At 44.4% G+C, this 15,893-nt stretch overlaps 1 protein-coding gene across 1 annotated transcript in view; it reads right to left on the minus strand.

Annotated features, from left to right (window-relative positions):
* The window catches only part of KCNJ15 (potassium inwardly rectifying channel subfamily J member 15), a 42,073-nt gene extending 26,401 nt beyond the window's left edge, over positions 1-15,672 (minus strand). The window contains exon 1 of the mRNA XM_019730322.2: positions 15,634-15,672. The gene's annotated coding sequence lies outside the window, so the exon portion shown is untranslated. The remainder of the gene's footprint in view (positions 1-15,633) is intronic.
* Between the last annotated feature and the right edge of the window lie 221 nt (positions 15,673-15,893).

The raw sequence follows: 15,893 nt of genomic DNA on the forward strand, positions 1-15,893 counted from the left end.
ATCTGCATAGCTCCAGATTTCTTTAAAGCTATTTGACAACAGCAACTGCCGAGCAGAACTACCATGAAGGCAACATGGCATTTTGTCATTCCTCAGAGGTGCTAGGGGATACTAGGAATTTTTTCTCTCTCTTGACTTCTCTCCAAAGGACTCTGGAATTTTGGGAAGGGATCTGATCAAGCCTCACATTTTAGTAGTTCTTAGGGCTTTAGTTGTTCTCATGGGCTTCACACGTGCTGTCATGGCCCCGATAGTGGCTCTAGGTCATAGGTTTTCTGGTTTGTTTTTAAAACATCATATTGCTAAGCAGCCCCTGGTGGTGGGTAATCATTATAAACAATTGGTTATTGTCACTTTGTAGTATTATCATGCTAAGTGAAGTAAGTCAGATGGAATAGGGCAAGAACCCCCGTGATTTCACTAATATGTGGCATATAAAACTGAAAGCAGCAAACAAACAAACTCAGACACAGACAACAGTATGGTGGTTACCAGAGGGAAGGGGGAGGATGAGGAGAACATAAAGGGGGACAAATACATGGTGACAGGAGACTAGACTTCGGGTGGTGAGAACACAGTGCAATACACACATGATGTATCTATCATAGCACTGTACACTTGAAACTTATACAATGTAATTAACCAATGTCACTCCAATAAATTTAATTAACAACATCCCTAGTCCCCAAACCCTAATCTGAAAACCTAAACTTAAACCTGTCCCTAACAGTAGGGATAAACCTAACCCAAATAACTAACCTTTAAATTCTAACCTCTAACCCTAACCCTAATCATAAGCCTCTAAAATTAACCCTAACACTAAACCTAACCTTAATCATAGCACTAAACTAGACCCCAAAATTGAACCCTTACTCTAACCCTTAAACTCTAACCCTCAACACTAACCCCTACCCTTTAACCCTCAACCTAACCCTAGAAAAATAAATAAAAATAAACAAACAAACAGACAAACAATTGAGAACACACTAGAAAATTCCAGTGACATTGGATGGATCTCTTCTGCACCTTCATTTTTGAGGCGCTCACATGCATCCAATAGACATTTCTTCCCTGAGCAATCTGTTCCCATAATGACCTGTGGACAGGCTGTGGAGTATCCTCATGGGATAAACTGCCTGGGCCCAGCAGTCAGGCCTGGCTGATTAAATGGTGTAAGCGGTACCATGCACAGGCTCACCGCTTTCCAATTAGAAAAATACTAAAATGCCACTCAGCTCAGTTCCCAGGATTTTCCTTGTAGGACCACCTTTAGGAGTGAGAGAGGTCATGGAAGGAACTATTGACAAATGTCAACAGTTTAGGGACAGTAAGAACCATATACCTTTTTCAAACTTGCAAATGTTTAACTGACTTTTCTATTTCTTTCCACATAGTCCTCTTCTCTCTATTTCCAAACCATAAGACAGTTCGATCATTCTGCTTTCCCTTGAGACTGGGTTCATCTTTTCCTCTTTGGGTCCCACTGGAGATAGAAGACCTGGTGGGGAATCCCAAGGGCTGTCAGAAGAACCAGCCCCTCCACTGCTGCAAAATCCTGGGCAGGTGTCTGGTCCCTCTGGGCCTCAGTTTCCCCATCCATAACAGGAGAGGGCGAAACCCCTTTAATCTTCAACTTTCTGTTAAGTGAGATTTCAAGTAAAAGCACAGTGGAAGTAGGTTCCAAATCTGAGCTTATTTAAGCAGGGAGCAGAGTTTTCCAAAACACCTGCCTTTGACAGTGCTTCATCTGGGTTTGCCACTAAGAGGGCTTGGAAAGGTGAAAGTTCATTCAGCTAAGATGCCCACTGCTTCTGGTGCCCAGAGGGACATGGCTGCATAGATGACAGCAGTGCTGCCACTCAGAAATGTCTTTGGCTATTGGAGAAATCATGTTATAAACATACCTGCTACATGTAAAATTTTTATGATGCATGTGGCATGTGTGGAATTATATGTGATGCAAGTGAAAAAATAGTTACACACTCCCTTAAACCTTAGCATGCTTATAAACCTTTTAGTCTGTTACTATAAAACAAAGAAGGGAGAGTCAAGTTTTGTCTTGGGCCTGTCATAAATACTCGGGGAGTGGGAGCTATCAAATCACGAGAAGACATGGAAGAATTGTCAATGCATATTACTAACTGAAAGAAGCCCAGTCTGAAAAGGGCTACTTACTGTATGATTCCCGCTATGTAACATTCTGGAAAAGGCAAAACTAGGGAGACAGAAAAAGGTCAGTGGTTGCCACGGGTTTAGGTGGGGAGAAAGGGATGAATATTGGAAAATCAATACTGGATACATACACGTCATCACACATTTGTCCAAACCCATAGAATGTACAACACCAAGAGTGAACCCGATGGTAAACTATGGTCTCTGGGTGATGATGACGTGTCACTGAAGGTCCATCCACTGTAACAAATGTCTCACTCCGGTGAGTGATGTTGATAATGGGGGTGGCTGCATCTGTGTGGGGGCAGGGTGTGTATGGGAATCCCTTATCTTCCAATCAATTTTGATGTAAACCTAAAACTGCTCTTAAAAAATAAAGTATTGAGAAATTATATAGATAGATAGATAGATATACATGATATGCATATACACATACATATATAATATATACATCATGAATTTTATATACACTAAGACTATAGAGAGAGGGGGAGAGAACACTGGTGCTCTGGTCAGATTTGCAGATGGTGGTCATTTTCCTTGTGTCATGCGGGAGACCCTGCTCGCTGCGCCATGTGTCATGCAGGGAGACCTGCGGGGTCTCTGCTCCCGCTCCCCATACAAGAACGCAGGATATGGTGAGGCCAAAAAGGAACACCCACGGAGCCATAGGTAGGGGAGTCATACCACTATATTCTCTCTGGCGGCACTATACTCTCACTGGAGGCTGGATCCACACTGTCCGCAAACCGCCATCCACACTTGCCAGCCCAGCCGCCATCTTCTTGCTAGCCCCCATTCTTCCTCTCTCTTCCCTCTCTCTCCTAGCGTAGCCACAGCAGTTATATTAGTGGCCAATGGCTCACTGGTTACAGCTGACGGCCAACTAGCCACAGCTGATGGCCATGCAATCACAGTTGGCCATTTACTACCTGAGCCAGCACCTGTCTATGTGAGGCTGAGAGCCTGGAAACTGCTTTCTGGGGCTCTGCCCCCACACCTTGGTTTTGAAAAAATGGGATGAATCATTGTGCATTCGTTGAATATTATGATTGAGTAGCTCAACTTTGCCTTGAGCATTTTGGTGGTAGGGAAGCAACATGATTAGTGGAAAGGTAGAGGGCTGGAGCCAGACAAACAGCGTTGGGTTCAGATCTCAGGTCTTCAGGTTACGACCATGGTGTCAAGTTACTTAAAGCCTGAAAACTAGTGTCAAGATTGACCCAATAGTCTCACCCTGAAGTGAGATGCCTTCTGAAAGGTAATTGGGCAGGTGACTTTGGACCAGTGCCTTTGTCTCCCCAGTTTTCAGTTTTCTCTTTTGGAAAAAGGGAGGTAATAAAGCTCACCTTGCATTGCACTGGGGTTGCAAGCAGCGAGTTGAATGCACCCAATTTCAGGTGCAAAGCAGGACTCTGCAAAGGGCGGCAGGTGCTTGCCCAGCTAAGGGCCCTCAGCTCTCCAGGGGGCTTGTAATGATTGGAGAGAGAGCCCAAATGCTCACATCGGGACATGATATGTGGTAAGTTCTTCGTGGCACAGACATATGCTAGTTTAGGTTCAGCCTAGAGAAATTCAGACAGTAAGGAAGTGGTCAGGCTCCGTGGAGAAGGGAAAGTCGAGCCTAACGGGCCCGGAAGGCTCTTGAGGGTGGATAATGAGACTCTGAAAGGAAGAGGAAAGAAATGAGGGCTTTCAGGAAAGAGACCACACAGGCAAAGGCAACAAGCTGGGGGTGAATCCAGAAAACTGAACAGGGGCCTTGGGAGGGACTGGGGGGAAAGGAGTGTGGGTAATTGAGGTCACGTGACAGAGCACCTTGGCGATCAGCCCGTTTTCTAACCGATGTCTCCAGGACACCCTGGGAGGTGCTACCCTCGCTTGTGAGGGTCCTTAGATCCAGCTAAGACTGCTACTAATTGTAAACATCCCCAAGTCCCGGGACACCTGGTTCCCTCTCGGTGCCAAACTTACTCTCTGTCCCTCTTCTCTGGTTTCAGACAGCACTGTGGTTTCTTTCCATACCAGCCCATGCAGTATGTATTCAATTTATAGTTTACGGGGATTTCTCACACACCCATATATGTTTTCCACTGAAGTCTATAGTTTTTCCTAGACCCACCCAAATTCCAGAGCATGGTTCACTTGTATGCCAAGTTCACAGTTTCTCTCTTTGTCACTCTCCTCTCCTTATAAATCCTAGGAGAAAGTTACCATTTCCATGCTTCTATGTATTTTTAACAGAAAAGAATGAAGGACCTCAAAGAATAATTACGAGTACCTTTTTGTTCAATTTACATTGAGAACAACACTGATTTCTAGAGGCAAACCCCGCAGTATAAACTAGTTCTGCTAAATCTGTAGTCTTGTTCATCAAAGTTTGAATAGCTACAGGGGAACAATCCCTTTCATGAGAGATTTTTTTAAAAAAAATTTAAAAAGCTGCTTTAAGATTTTTATAAGGGTTGTGACCTAGATTCTGGAATTCTGAGTTTCTTTATAAGTTTTTTTTGTGTGTGTGTGTTTTGTTTTGTTGTTTTTTTAACTGTATAAAAAGAGAATTGGGTTCTTAGAAAAGAAAGTAGACTCATTTTTGGTCATTTTGAAATTCGTGTTCCCTATAGATTCGTAGGAGGCAGAAGTGGTTTCTCCAACTCTTTCACAAAAATCATCTCATCTAACTTTCCTGTTATCCCTGTGGGTAGGGATTTCTCCAAGTTTACAGATGAGAAAATAAGAGTTAGGTGACCTGTGGAGTATCAAACAGCCTATGAGTTGAGGGCTCCAAACCAGGGCCTTCACTTCTGACTCTAACCGTTTTTTTCCCCCACCAGCTGCTGAGGAAAAGCCGGTGTTTGCCTTGAGTTGAGGGAGACGGAGAGGCATCAGTGAGGATGGGGGGAGAGAGAAGGATCCAACCCCCCCTGATTTTTCCCCCACATGCCCTGCAATGTGCTAAGAGCCTGAAGCTCCAAATGCCAGTGTGTCACCCAAGGTGCTATCACCCAAGGAGCCTGCACACCTGGAATTCACATCCAGGAATGTCGGATGTCACAATTACCTGCCAGGGGCTTCTTCTTGCTGCCCTCCCATTTTTTGTTTGTTTGTTTGTTTGTTTGATGTTTCTATAAGGCTTCATTTATATTCTCCTATCCCGAAGTTTCCAACATATTTAATGAGTTGACTTTTGCTAAGAAAATTAAGCCTGCAATTCTTTTATCCCACCTCCATATTTTGCAAAACTACTATACTATACCACTTTCATTTTGCTGAACTTTTACTTAATCACAGTGCAGTACTGAAAAACCAGAAGACAGCCTCAGCAAAACAAACTTTAAACTGTAGGTTCAAAGCCAGCAGCAATTAATTGTTCCGAGGGAACTGGCATGGCTCGCTCATTTTCTCTCCGTTGTATGACTGACTATCTTTGTCAGATCCTGTTTGTGTTCAAAAGGTCCCAGATCTTCTGAAAGAATAAACTTGAAAAGTCTTGCTTTAATCACTGCAGTAATTAGCAAATTTGGACACTGCATTATCTTTCCCTTTTTATTGGAAACACATTCAAGAATGGGCTTGTAGTTTATCCAGAGCTACTTAGAATACCAAAGCACGTAACTTGTAAAATCCAGGTATGTACCCAGTTCCAAAGGAGTCTGAGTTGCTAGACTCTCCCTTCAGGAGGGCATGTAACCACCCCTCCATTCTAAGCATATACTTTTAAAATCATGATAGTTGTTACTTTGTTAAATAACTTGATTGTCTTTAAGAAGGGAGGGAACAGGGTTAGCCACACTTAGAATAGGAAATCAAGAAAAGTGACATTCGTCATTGACAGGCTTAGAAGTAACCTTGCTCCAGGCCTGTGGGGACACTGATTTGCCTGCCAAACAATAATCTCTCAATTCCTCTGACTTTCCAATGTGAATGTGAATGGGAAGGGGGCTAGCAAGCTGTCCTCCACCATCTTTTCTTGTTGGCCACTTCACACTCCCTGCTGCTTCTTTCCTTCAACTCCCAAACATGCTTCTCCCCTTCTCTGATACATGAGTCAAGGGTGGGACTCATGACCATGTTGTCTTCAGAAAATTCCCACTGTCGGTTGCTACAGGGTCAGAAGACTCTTGCATCTTTGATCTGCCTCACTGATGGTTCATTTTCTTTCTGTTTGGTGGACTTTGCCCCTTCTCCCCCTCCTCATCCCCTACAATGATGGTCCCCAAGGTCTCGCACTAGTCCCCTTTTACTTTTCTTCACACACTCTCTCGGCTTCCTCCACCTTACCCCCATGACCATTCCTAGTCCCCTTGGTCACCTGTTCTTCACCAACGACACCTCCTCTGAGATCCGATCTGTGTTTCCAACATCCCCTAGGACACCTCTCCTGGAGAACTGCTCAGGACCGACGTGTCCCAAGTGGAACTCAGATGATTCTCCCTAAATGCAGTCACTCTGGATGTTTGGTTCCAAACAATATGGCACCCTCATTCTCCCACCTGTCTATCTCACACCCCTTCACTGCTGCCTAACCTAGTGCCAGGCCACATGCTCACCTCCCCAGCGCGTCTTGCTTGGTGTCTGCTTCCCTTTCTACTGCCATCACTCTGCTCCAGGTTTTCATCCCTTTCACCCAGCCCCTCAGAATCCCCTCCCACAAGTCCCTTGGCCATCGCTGCCAGACCGACTCGAAAGTGCATCTCAGAACCCAAAACACACAGAACCTTCCGTGATTCTTTGTTGTTGAGCAAGCTGAACCCCAACCAGCCTACCCTTGAGTCTCGCCTCCTGCAGAAACACACTTAAGGGTGTGGCCTCTAAAGACCAATGACATCGCTTCAAAGCCCAGCTTTCCTCATCTGTAAAACAGGCGCATGAGAAAGCCTACTGGATAGACGATGGTGGCGAGGGTTAAGACTTAGGATGACGTGGCCTTCAGTGAGCACGCAACAGCGCCAGCCATCAGCATCATCACGGCTGTCGCCATCAGCATCATCACGGCCATCACCATCACTCTCCGCTCCTCCCCTACAGCGGACTCCACCCCTGCGCACACTGCAGGCCCCCCTGCACTTGCCCTCTGCTGCACCTCTGCCTGCAGTTCTCCTCACTTCTGATGGCTTCTCCTCTGCATGCTGACGGTTGAAGGCCTATTTACTCTTCAAGGTGCTCTCAAATGCCCCGGCGCCTTTCCTGGCTGTCCCAAATGCACCTGGTCTTTCCTCCTCTGACTGTCCCCAGCCTTTCCTTTGTTAAGGCCTCATGTAACTTCAGGGGGTGCCAATGAAATGTATACACATTTTAAGAAAGGAAAAAACTATTAAAATTACAATACTCAACATATACCAATAACAAAAGATGAATACAAGTCAGGTTTGACTTCCGCAATTACAAGAGGTGCTCAAAGTGGTTCCCATCAGCATCCAGACACTTCTGATTACGGCGAACTACTGTTTGAGCAATGCTGACCGAAGTGTCCACTTGTATACATTTTTTGGTTCCCCCGGTAGATACACTTTTACTATTTCTCTGCTTCCATTCCCATCCACTCTCCCTCCCAGCAGCAGGCTGGGGCTTTCTTGAGATCAAGCACTGGTCTTCTACACTTGTATCTTCTGGACATTATTGAGGATTAGAGCCAACTATCCAAATCCCAATGGAAGTCAATTAAAAACATCATCAAACACACATTTCTACCAACTATGGGGCTGGAAAGTCACAGACCGTTTCTTCAGATACTGAAAACTAAACAAGCGCTGTAGCAAAAGCATATTTTGGAGAGCATTCCTAGGATATTGAACTAGACAAGTTAATATCCATAATTATGACATTTATGTTGAAACGTACATACCCTCATGCAGCCCTTCAAACACCACGAATGGGCAAAGATAGGCTGCTCCCAGTCGGAATGAAATGCATTTGATTGTAATCAGAGAAGTGGCTCTTGTACGTTTTAGTCCTATAATATTTCATCTTTAAAATGGGCAAATGTTAGAAAATTCTCTTCAACTTAAAATTTAAAACACATCGAGAGCCAAATACCCTTACTGCCACAGGCATGCTAACACAGACCGTAGCTAAACATAGCATTTGAGGGAGATTGAAAGATGTGAATTCCCTTGTCCCCTGGATTGGCCGTACTGTGGATCAAATCACCCCGTTCCATCCCAGGACTGCAGCAAATCCTTCCTCTCCTTTCTTTCCCTTGTTTTCTCCCCAGGATCAAGCTTTCAGTCCACACTCCCATTCCGAACCCCGCCAGCTCCTCATTTATTTTTCTGTTTTATTTCCATTTTCTTCTTTCCAAAATACTCTGCGTGTTTCCTGTTTTCCCTCTGTGGGGTTTATACAACCACTATATTGTCGGTACATCGTGCCCTGTTTCTTCTCACTCATAAAACGACATCTCCCTCCTGGGTCACTCCGCATAAGCAATTCTAGCAGTCAATCTATCAATTTGTAATGTGTACCAAGGAGAAAATGCACCAGTTAGGAGTTTTCAGATATATGTATTTTCAAAATACTTCAGATGGAAAGTTCTATGTTGTGTGTTTGCAGAATGGGATGGATGTAGGTCATGCTTCAACTGAAGATACAGCAAAAATGTGTGCCTTCATTCATGTTAATGCATGTTGATTCAAAAAGCATTGCCTGAAGAATTATTTGGGCCAAGCTCTGGGGACACAGAGAAAGAATCAGGTAGAATCTGTGGTATCATTGAGCTTGCATTCAGTACAGGACAAGCAGACAGGCCATTGTGAAGTGGGGGCCAGGTGGGAGGAATCGGCTATGTCTGGGATGGGGAGCGATGTTGACAGAGGGTTCCTAGCCCACACCTGGGGGGTCTCTGATGGTTCCTTGGTGCTGGTGCTAGAACTGAGGCTAAGCTACGAGAGAAAGTTTACAACCTCCCATATGGATGATTGAATTATACACATAGTCATGAAAAGGAAAGAAGAAGATCCTCAGAGGCAGAACGGGCACTGTCTTTCAAAAGAATTATAAAATACAGTGCATGTAAAACTAGATTCAGTGAGGGCCTAATTGACTCTCGGGTTCAAATATGAAGCCTACTTAAAACCTACATTTAATCCTGAAGTCACAGACATGATTCTGCTGCTGTGGGTCTGTGTACATTTTGTTTGTGGTTTTTAAAAATAGATACAAATCATGTAAGTAAATGATTTTATCAAATTATCTCTTGGGGGCTTACCCTTATTTTTTTCTTTTCCATCTACTTTTAATTCATATTGTGCTTGTGGAGGTGTCTTTGTAAACTCTCCTAAATTATTTTCACAATGAGATGAATATAAAGAAACAAAGAGACAAGAAGTAAACAGATTGGGAGCTGCCAATGGCCACTTTGCAATCCCAAAGGCTGGCCAGTCACCTGCAAAGGGAGCTCAGGGGACAAATGTATGACCCCCAGCCAAGTGGAACGTCATAACATGTTCTCTCTTGGAGCACATGACCTTGCCACTCACATCAATCACGGTCTGCGAAAGGTTCCCCAGTGGCGTTGCATGAAACGTTAGTCAGAGGAGTTAATAATAGTTGTAAGGAGGGGGGAGGAGGAAGGAGACGTCAGCTCTATACTCCAACATGGTTGGGCAACGAGGAATTCAAAGTGGAAGGACGTCTTTGCTGGAGGACGGCTCAGAGTCTTTCATATGGTAATGATCACTGCACCGTTCCAAGAGGGAACTAGAGACCAGGATGCATTTCCCGAACCGATCTGAGTACAGATCTCGTTTCTTGCAGAGTGAGAATGACACAGAACCGTCTTCAGGAGTCCATGCTTACTGACAGAACCTCCCAGAAAAGATGATGCTTTACTGTCAAACTCATTGTTTGGGGATGCTTCTGCTGCCTTCTGGCTAAGGGAATCGGCCCTGCCCCAGACCCCTGAAATGGGAATTACAGGGCCAGCATCTAAGGGGTCTCCCCCATTTCCCAGGAAATTGACTCATGCAGTCACTGAAGTGGAGACTTCACCTTCCCTTACTCCCCAAGGCAGCCTTGACCTGCCAGGGAGAAGCCAGTCAGTCTTCTGCCCAGAGGGGCCTGCTGGGTGGTGGTGCCAGAAATTAGAGCCCTAGTGTTTTTTGATCAGATTAATCCCTTCATTCCTGTTGCCAAGAATCAAGTTATATGACATGATACCCAGCTCCTTTGTTAAGGAGTGAAGGTAAGAGCAATGTCACCATTACAACACTTTATCTTTTAACACTATTTAGAGGGCAGCTTTTGAGGACACGTGATCTTCAGTATGGACCTTAGGTGGAAATTATAGATTTGAAGTTAATTAAATACTACAAGATGTTGAAAGTAAAGCACCATTGTATTGTGACGTTGACATTGAAATATTCTCTCTACATCTGCACGGTTGATTTCGTCATTAACGCACCGATGCTGCCTTTGTCACTCACATATAAGAGTCTCAATGGGATGGAGCTCACAATCTGTTTACATATGTGTTCTTTCAATGGCCTTTTGAAAATGTGAAGGAGACAGAGCGCCTTCTCATGCCTTCGTATTTGGAGAATTCTAGACAAAGGAACCAGGTACTTCATGGCTCATGTATTTTCATTGACTCCCAGCAGGTATGTGGGGATGGGCTCCTTAGGAAGAGTTTGGCTGATGCCAAATTTCATGGTGTCTCAAAGCCAAGCATCTACTTCACATGTGTTCTTGGAGGTAGGAGCAGACACGAAGGGTAACTCAGGAAGTAAGAAAGCCCGGTTCGGGGAGCTGACCTTGTATTCTTTGGCAAACAGGACTAGGACGGAGCGAGATAGCAATCTGCCAATATTTGAAAACGTAAACATCACTGAGTGAGAGCATTATCTGGCCTGTTGGGCACGAATTTCGCCAGCATTCTTACCGAGAAATGCCACTGTTAACTGCTGTCAGAATAGGAAACAGTTTTAATAGAATCTGAGGGAAGGAGAGACTGCTTCTTGCCAGACACACAAATATCTCACTGGGAGCAAAGCCTCAAGATAAAAGAGAAGCATATTTTTGCTGCATTTCCTATCATTCTAAGTTCTAGGCTCATGACCAGCATGATGTTCTTCGGGTTTTAACTTGGGGTTTTTTCAAATAAAAAAAGTGCACCATTAATTTTGGTGCCCATGTACCCAGCAGCCTCTTACCCTTGGGCCTCGTGATGGCTTAAAATCCAGCCACGCACGGCAAGGATCTGCCTTTCATGGCAACGTGCCAGTGATCGGAGAAACATTCTAGGTACCACCCAAGTCGATTTCCCATAAATCCCTGGTCATTAGATATGCAGGAGCCTGATTATTTGGAATTTTTGCTTATCATTTCTCGAATTACTTAGACGGTAGAGAGCAGCCAAAGTTTCTATAAACTAATTCAGCCATTTCTTCAAGAAATAAGTACTGGGCCTTTATTATGTATGACACAAAGGGGCCTTATCCTAAAGTTCATGAAACTCAAGTTTTGGGGCTCCTCGCTTGCACCAGCCTTCTCCAAAGCTTTTCTGCACCTAATTTGGCGGTCATAATTTTCTCATTTCTTTTCCTTGAAGAGGACCCCAAATTGTATGATCTTCAACCTCCATAAAATGTTGATCAGCCTCTGATGCCGGCACTGGAGACAATTACAGCCTGACGCCAGGGCAATTTCAACTGAAACCCAAACCCAGGAACCTGGATCCCCCAAACACCCCCTTTGTATGCCAATGACCCTACTTGACTCTGGATTAGTGATCTGTGACCTAGGGATCTGGTCAGGCCCAGAATGTCATTTCCCCAAACTGGGAACCCTGGGTGGGGGTCCGATGCCCAGCCCCCCACAGAAGGAGCTGCTTGCTTCGTTTAATGTGGATCTACAGGCTACATTGCTCTGAATTTGAGCTGCAGGGTACTGGGGAGGAACAAAAGGAAACTGCTTATTCTGTTGCTAATTCTTTCCAACGTTTCCTCCTGACCCTCCGTCCCCAGGTAGCTCTTCACTTAATCGTCACCTACATGTGTTTTTGCACCAAAACTCAACCCCTTGTGCTTCTTCTTGCGTATTTTCTCATGCCCTGAGCACCATCAGGCAACCCTGATTCATCTTTGCATCGTGACGAAAATAGCTGGAATTCTGCTATAGAATTTTAGGTCCAGGAGCGCAGACTGCGTTCTGGATTAGGCTTCATGTGACCTTCTAGAGTCAAGTTGGGTGGCAGTGACTATGGATTTCTGGATCTCCTCACCAGGAAAGGCATCCTGCTCATCGAAGGGAATGTGCGCACAGAAGCCTCAGGCGCTCTGACTGTTCTTTCTGAAATGATCGGGGACGTTTCTTGCTAAAAAGCCCTGGGACCACATTCAGAGTTTCTATGTGCACTCCAGCTGCATGACACCGAGTGGAGACGACCACAACGCTGTCTGATGAACCCAGAGAGCATTTTGCACGGGGGGCACTGTTTGTCGATGCCACTTTCTTGTCCTGTCTTTTATCAGGAATGTCTCTTTGTTCATTTCCCCCCTTTCATCTCAACCAAGTAACACTAAGTAAATCAAACATCTTTTCTAGGACCTGATTTTTCAGGTTATATGCTATTTTCTCTCCCTCTGTGACCTCTGCTGTCCCTCTGAAGATGGGGAGGCAGGCTTCCCTTAGTTCTTGTCGTTGTGGGAGGGTTTGGCACTTCCGGGCTGATGGTATCTGGCCACAGCTCCTTTACCTGTCCATAAAACTGGCACCAGGTGGCTGGCTACCTGAGTGGCATCAAAAATCCAGGTGTGTTGCATCAGATCTGTCCCCTTCTGTGGCCTGGCATCCTTGAGAGGCACAGAGAAAGTGAACCACCCTCAGGTCACTTTGGTGCTCTGTTATCCCTGTTCCCAGCCCCACTATACACCCCACCCCTCCAATGGCACCAAAAGCCCCACCCCAAGGTGGCTGTGTGAGATGAAGGTGAAGGCAGGAGAGAGAAGGCTGAATATCCCCCTGATGTGCCTCTGCCTTTACCCACTAATAAGCAACAAACTCTTCTTCGCAAGCACAGAAACTAGCATTAACTCTTGCCATAGCTTCCTGACAATTTTTGGAGTAGAGTTATTTTTACTTAAAGAGGCATTAAAACGAGACATTTGGAGATACTGATTTACTCCAGCGGGAAGTGTTTGAATTGTTGTGGAAGGAAAGACAGTAGCTGAATTACTTATAAATTAAAGACTGAAGGAAATGATTAGGGAGGTTTATATGCCTTAAACAATCCTTCCCAGGGGCTTGTCATCGGCCACTCTGCTCTACCTACGGTGCTTACGGCTCATTCTGTGGACTGCTAATGTTGGCTCTAAGATTCTGATGGGTCCACAAGGCAAATACAGTGTACAAACAACTCTGGACTCTGAAGCAATATGTGAGAGGAAGTCAGCGGGCTGCTCTGTATCTCTAACAGATGAGAGATGAGAAGGGGGCGGGGGGTGGAGGGGCAGGAAAGGATATTTCAAGTACTTGACATTTTTGATTAAGTCCCAAAACGGTTGCCTCTATTCGGTGCCTCAAGCCACACATTGGTGGTTTTTCTTGCACCAAGCGTGTTGCTGTTGTTCAGGTATATAATTACACACACACCCCAAACAGGAGAGTGCAGCCTTTCCCAGATCTCCTCCATGGCAGAGTGTGCTGAGCCCTGAGCAAAGCCGCCAAGAGACCTGCTTGTGTTGGCTCTCCAGGACTGCTGGCATGGGAAGGCTGGGGTCTTGCTCTCTCTCTTTCCCCCCAAACAGAGCTGTCTGCACTGGTTATAAGTGTGAAGAGAGGAAATTGGGGAAATAGCACTTTCTATAAAATGACCACAACTGTTGGTGGAAGGAAGGAGTGGTAAGAGGCGAGGGGGAGGACTTTTCTAAAATGTGTTTTCCTTAAGCGACCAGAATCACAAAATTCACCTAAGACTATTTCTATAAAAACCCCAAACTACTTATGCGTTGATTTAGCTCACTGAAGAAACGTCAGCTCCGTTATTTGATGAGTATTTCTGAGATATGACTGCTGGTGGTGATTTGGCTAAGCTCTCCTACTTTCCACCTTTGTGAAGACTTGCTATGTGACCTGTGGGTCACTGCTCCCTGCAAGGCCATTTGTTATATTCATAGCTAGGGAAGGAGAAAAACGGCTAAAAAATGAAATCCCGGAGAAGAACACGCCGGGAAGCTGTGTCTGAGGTAAGTGCTTCATTGTTCAACTGGAGGCTCCTGATGTTTATTTTTCATAAAATGATAGCATTTAAACCTGCCTTATAGTTGTGTTTGACTTCTTTTGCTTCTTAGGACAATTTTAAATGGAGAGAATTTATCACCTCAGGCTATTGTTAATCGTTTCATATTTGTTTAAACATTTACGGGTGCAGACAAAATGGAATAGGATCTGGGTAACAATGATTATTTGTGTGTTTGTGTGTGTGTGTGTGTGTGTGTGTGTGTGTGTGTGTGTGTGATTTTCAGGTTTCAAAGAAGGAACTTTAAGAATCACTCATAATCTTCTTCAAAGTCCTTCTTTTAGGTCAAGGAAAAATATTCAGATTTGTTCCGATAAGAAGAAATCAATCTAAGTGTTTGAGTTAAGTATGACAAACTTTGGTCTCTAATTTTCCCAAGTTAAGTGTTGCATTTGTTGTAACCTTCTGAACGTGTGACTTAAAGTAATCGTGAGGTCAAGAAACATCCATTGAACAACAAATTCTTATTTCCTTCAGGCAGCTAAATGCGGAAGTGCAGAGAGAAGATTAAAAAGAAAAAAAAAAAAAAGAACTAGCTTCACAGGAGCAATATGGAAATTTCACCCAGTATAGCATTTATTAGCTGAGAATAGCCTAAACATACATGAAATTATATACAGATTATAAAACGCATTATCCACGGGTCGTGAACAAGGTTCATAATGTTTTCAAAGTCAGAATTGTTTACATTCCTTATACCTACCACGGAAAACTTACATAACTTTTTCTAAGAAGGATAGGTAACAGATTTTTAAATATCCCAGTGAAGTTTCGCCTTACGGCAACCTAAACTGATTTCTCTACCGACAAAGGAAAATAACTGCCGGGGATCGACCCAAAGAACCGTGTAATCGCTGAAAATCAATAACAAACTTGCCCTGACAGACAATATGAGAGAACAACACTTGCAAAGAGAAGTTGGAGTAATTCTTCTCCCTTGATTTAGATCACTTACACCCACAGCAAACAAGACAACATCTGGATATTGTTTCACAGGCAAGGAAAAAAGCACTTTTTTTTTTTTTTGCCCCATCATTAAGTAAAAACCCGGTTTCCACATGCAAACAGCGCTTGTAAATTTCCCCAGATAAGCTTGGATGTTTTGAATGACTTAAGTAAGTTTTTAAAGAATCCCAACTTTTTCTATACCTTTAGAAGTAAAGTGTTTCAGAACTATCTCCAACTTGCCGCCTGCTCCAGTGTTGACAGAAGCCCGTGCCTCTTACCTGCAAAGACGGATGAAGGCAGACTCCTGGCTCGATGTGAGGTTCTGACAAGGCAAAGAAATGCAGGTTGCCTGGGGAAAGATAGGTGTTGAGGTTCCCTCAAAATGAAGAAAACTCTCTCGCTGTTCCCTGTCAGTCAAAACAAGTTGGTACAAGTTTGAGTAGGATTTACCTGAAGGAACTGAAGAGAGAAAGAGATTGGAAGAGACTGGGTGGAGGGAGGGAGGGCCAGGAATGGAGGGAGGGAGGGAAGGAGAGAG

This window comes from Rhinolophus sinicus, linkage group LG01 (genome assembly GCF_036562045.2).
Source record: "Rhinolophus sinicus isolate RSC01 linkage group LG01, ASM3656204v1, whole genome shotgun sequence".
NCBI lineage: Eukaryota > Metazoa > Chordata > Mammalia > Chiroptera > Rhinolophidae > Rhinolophus > Rhinolophus sinicus.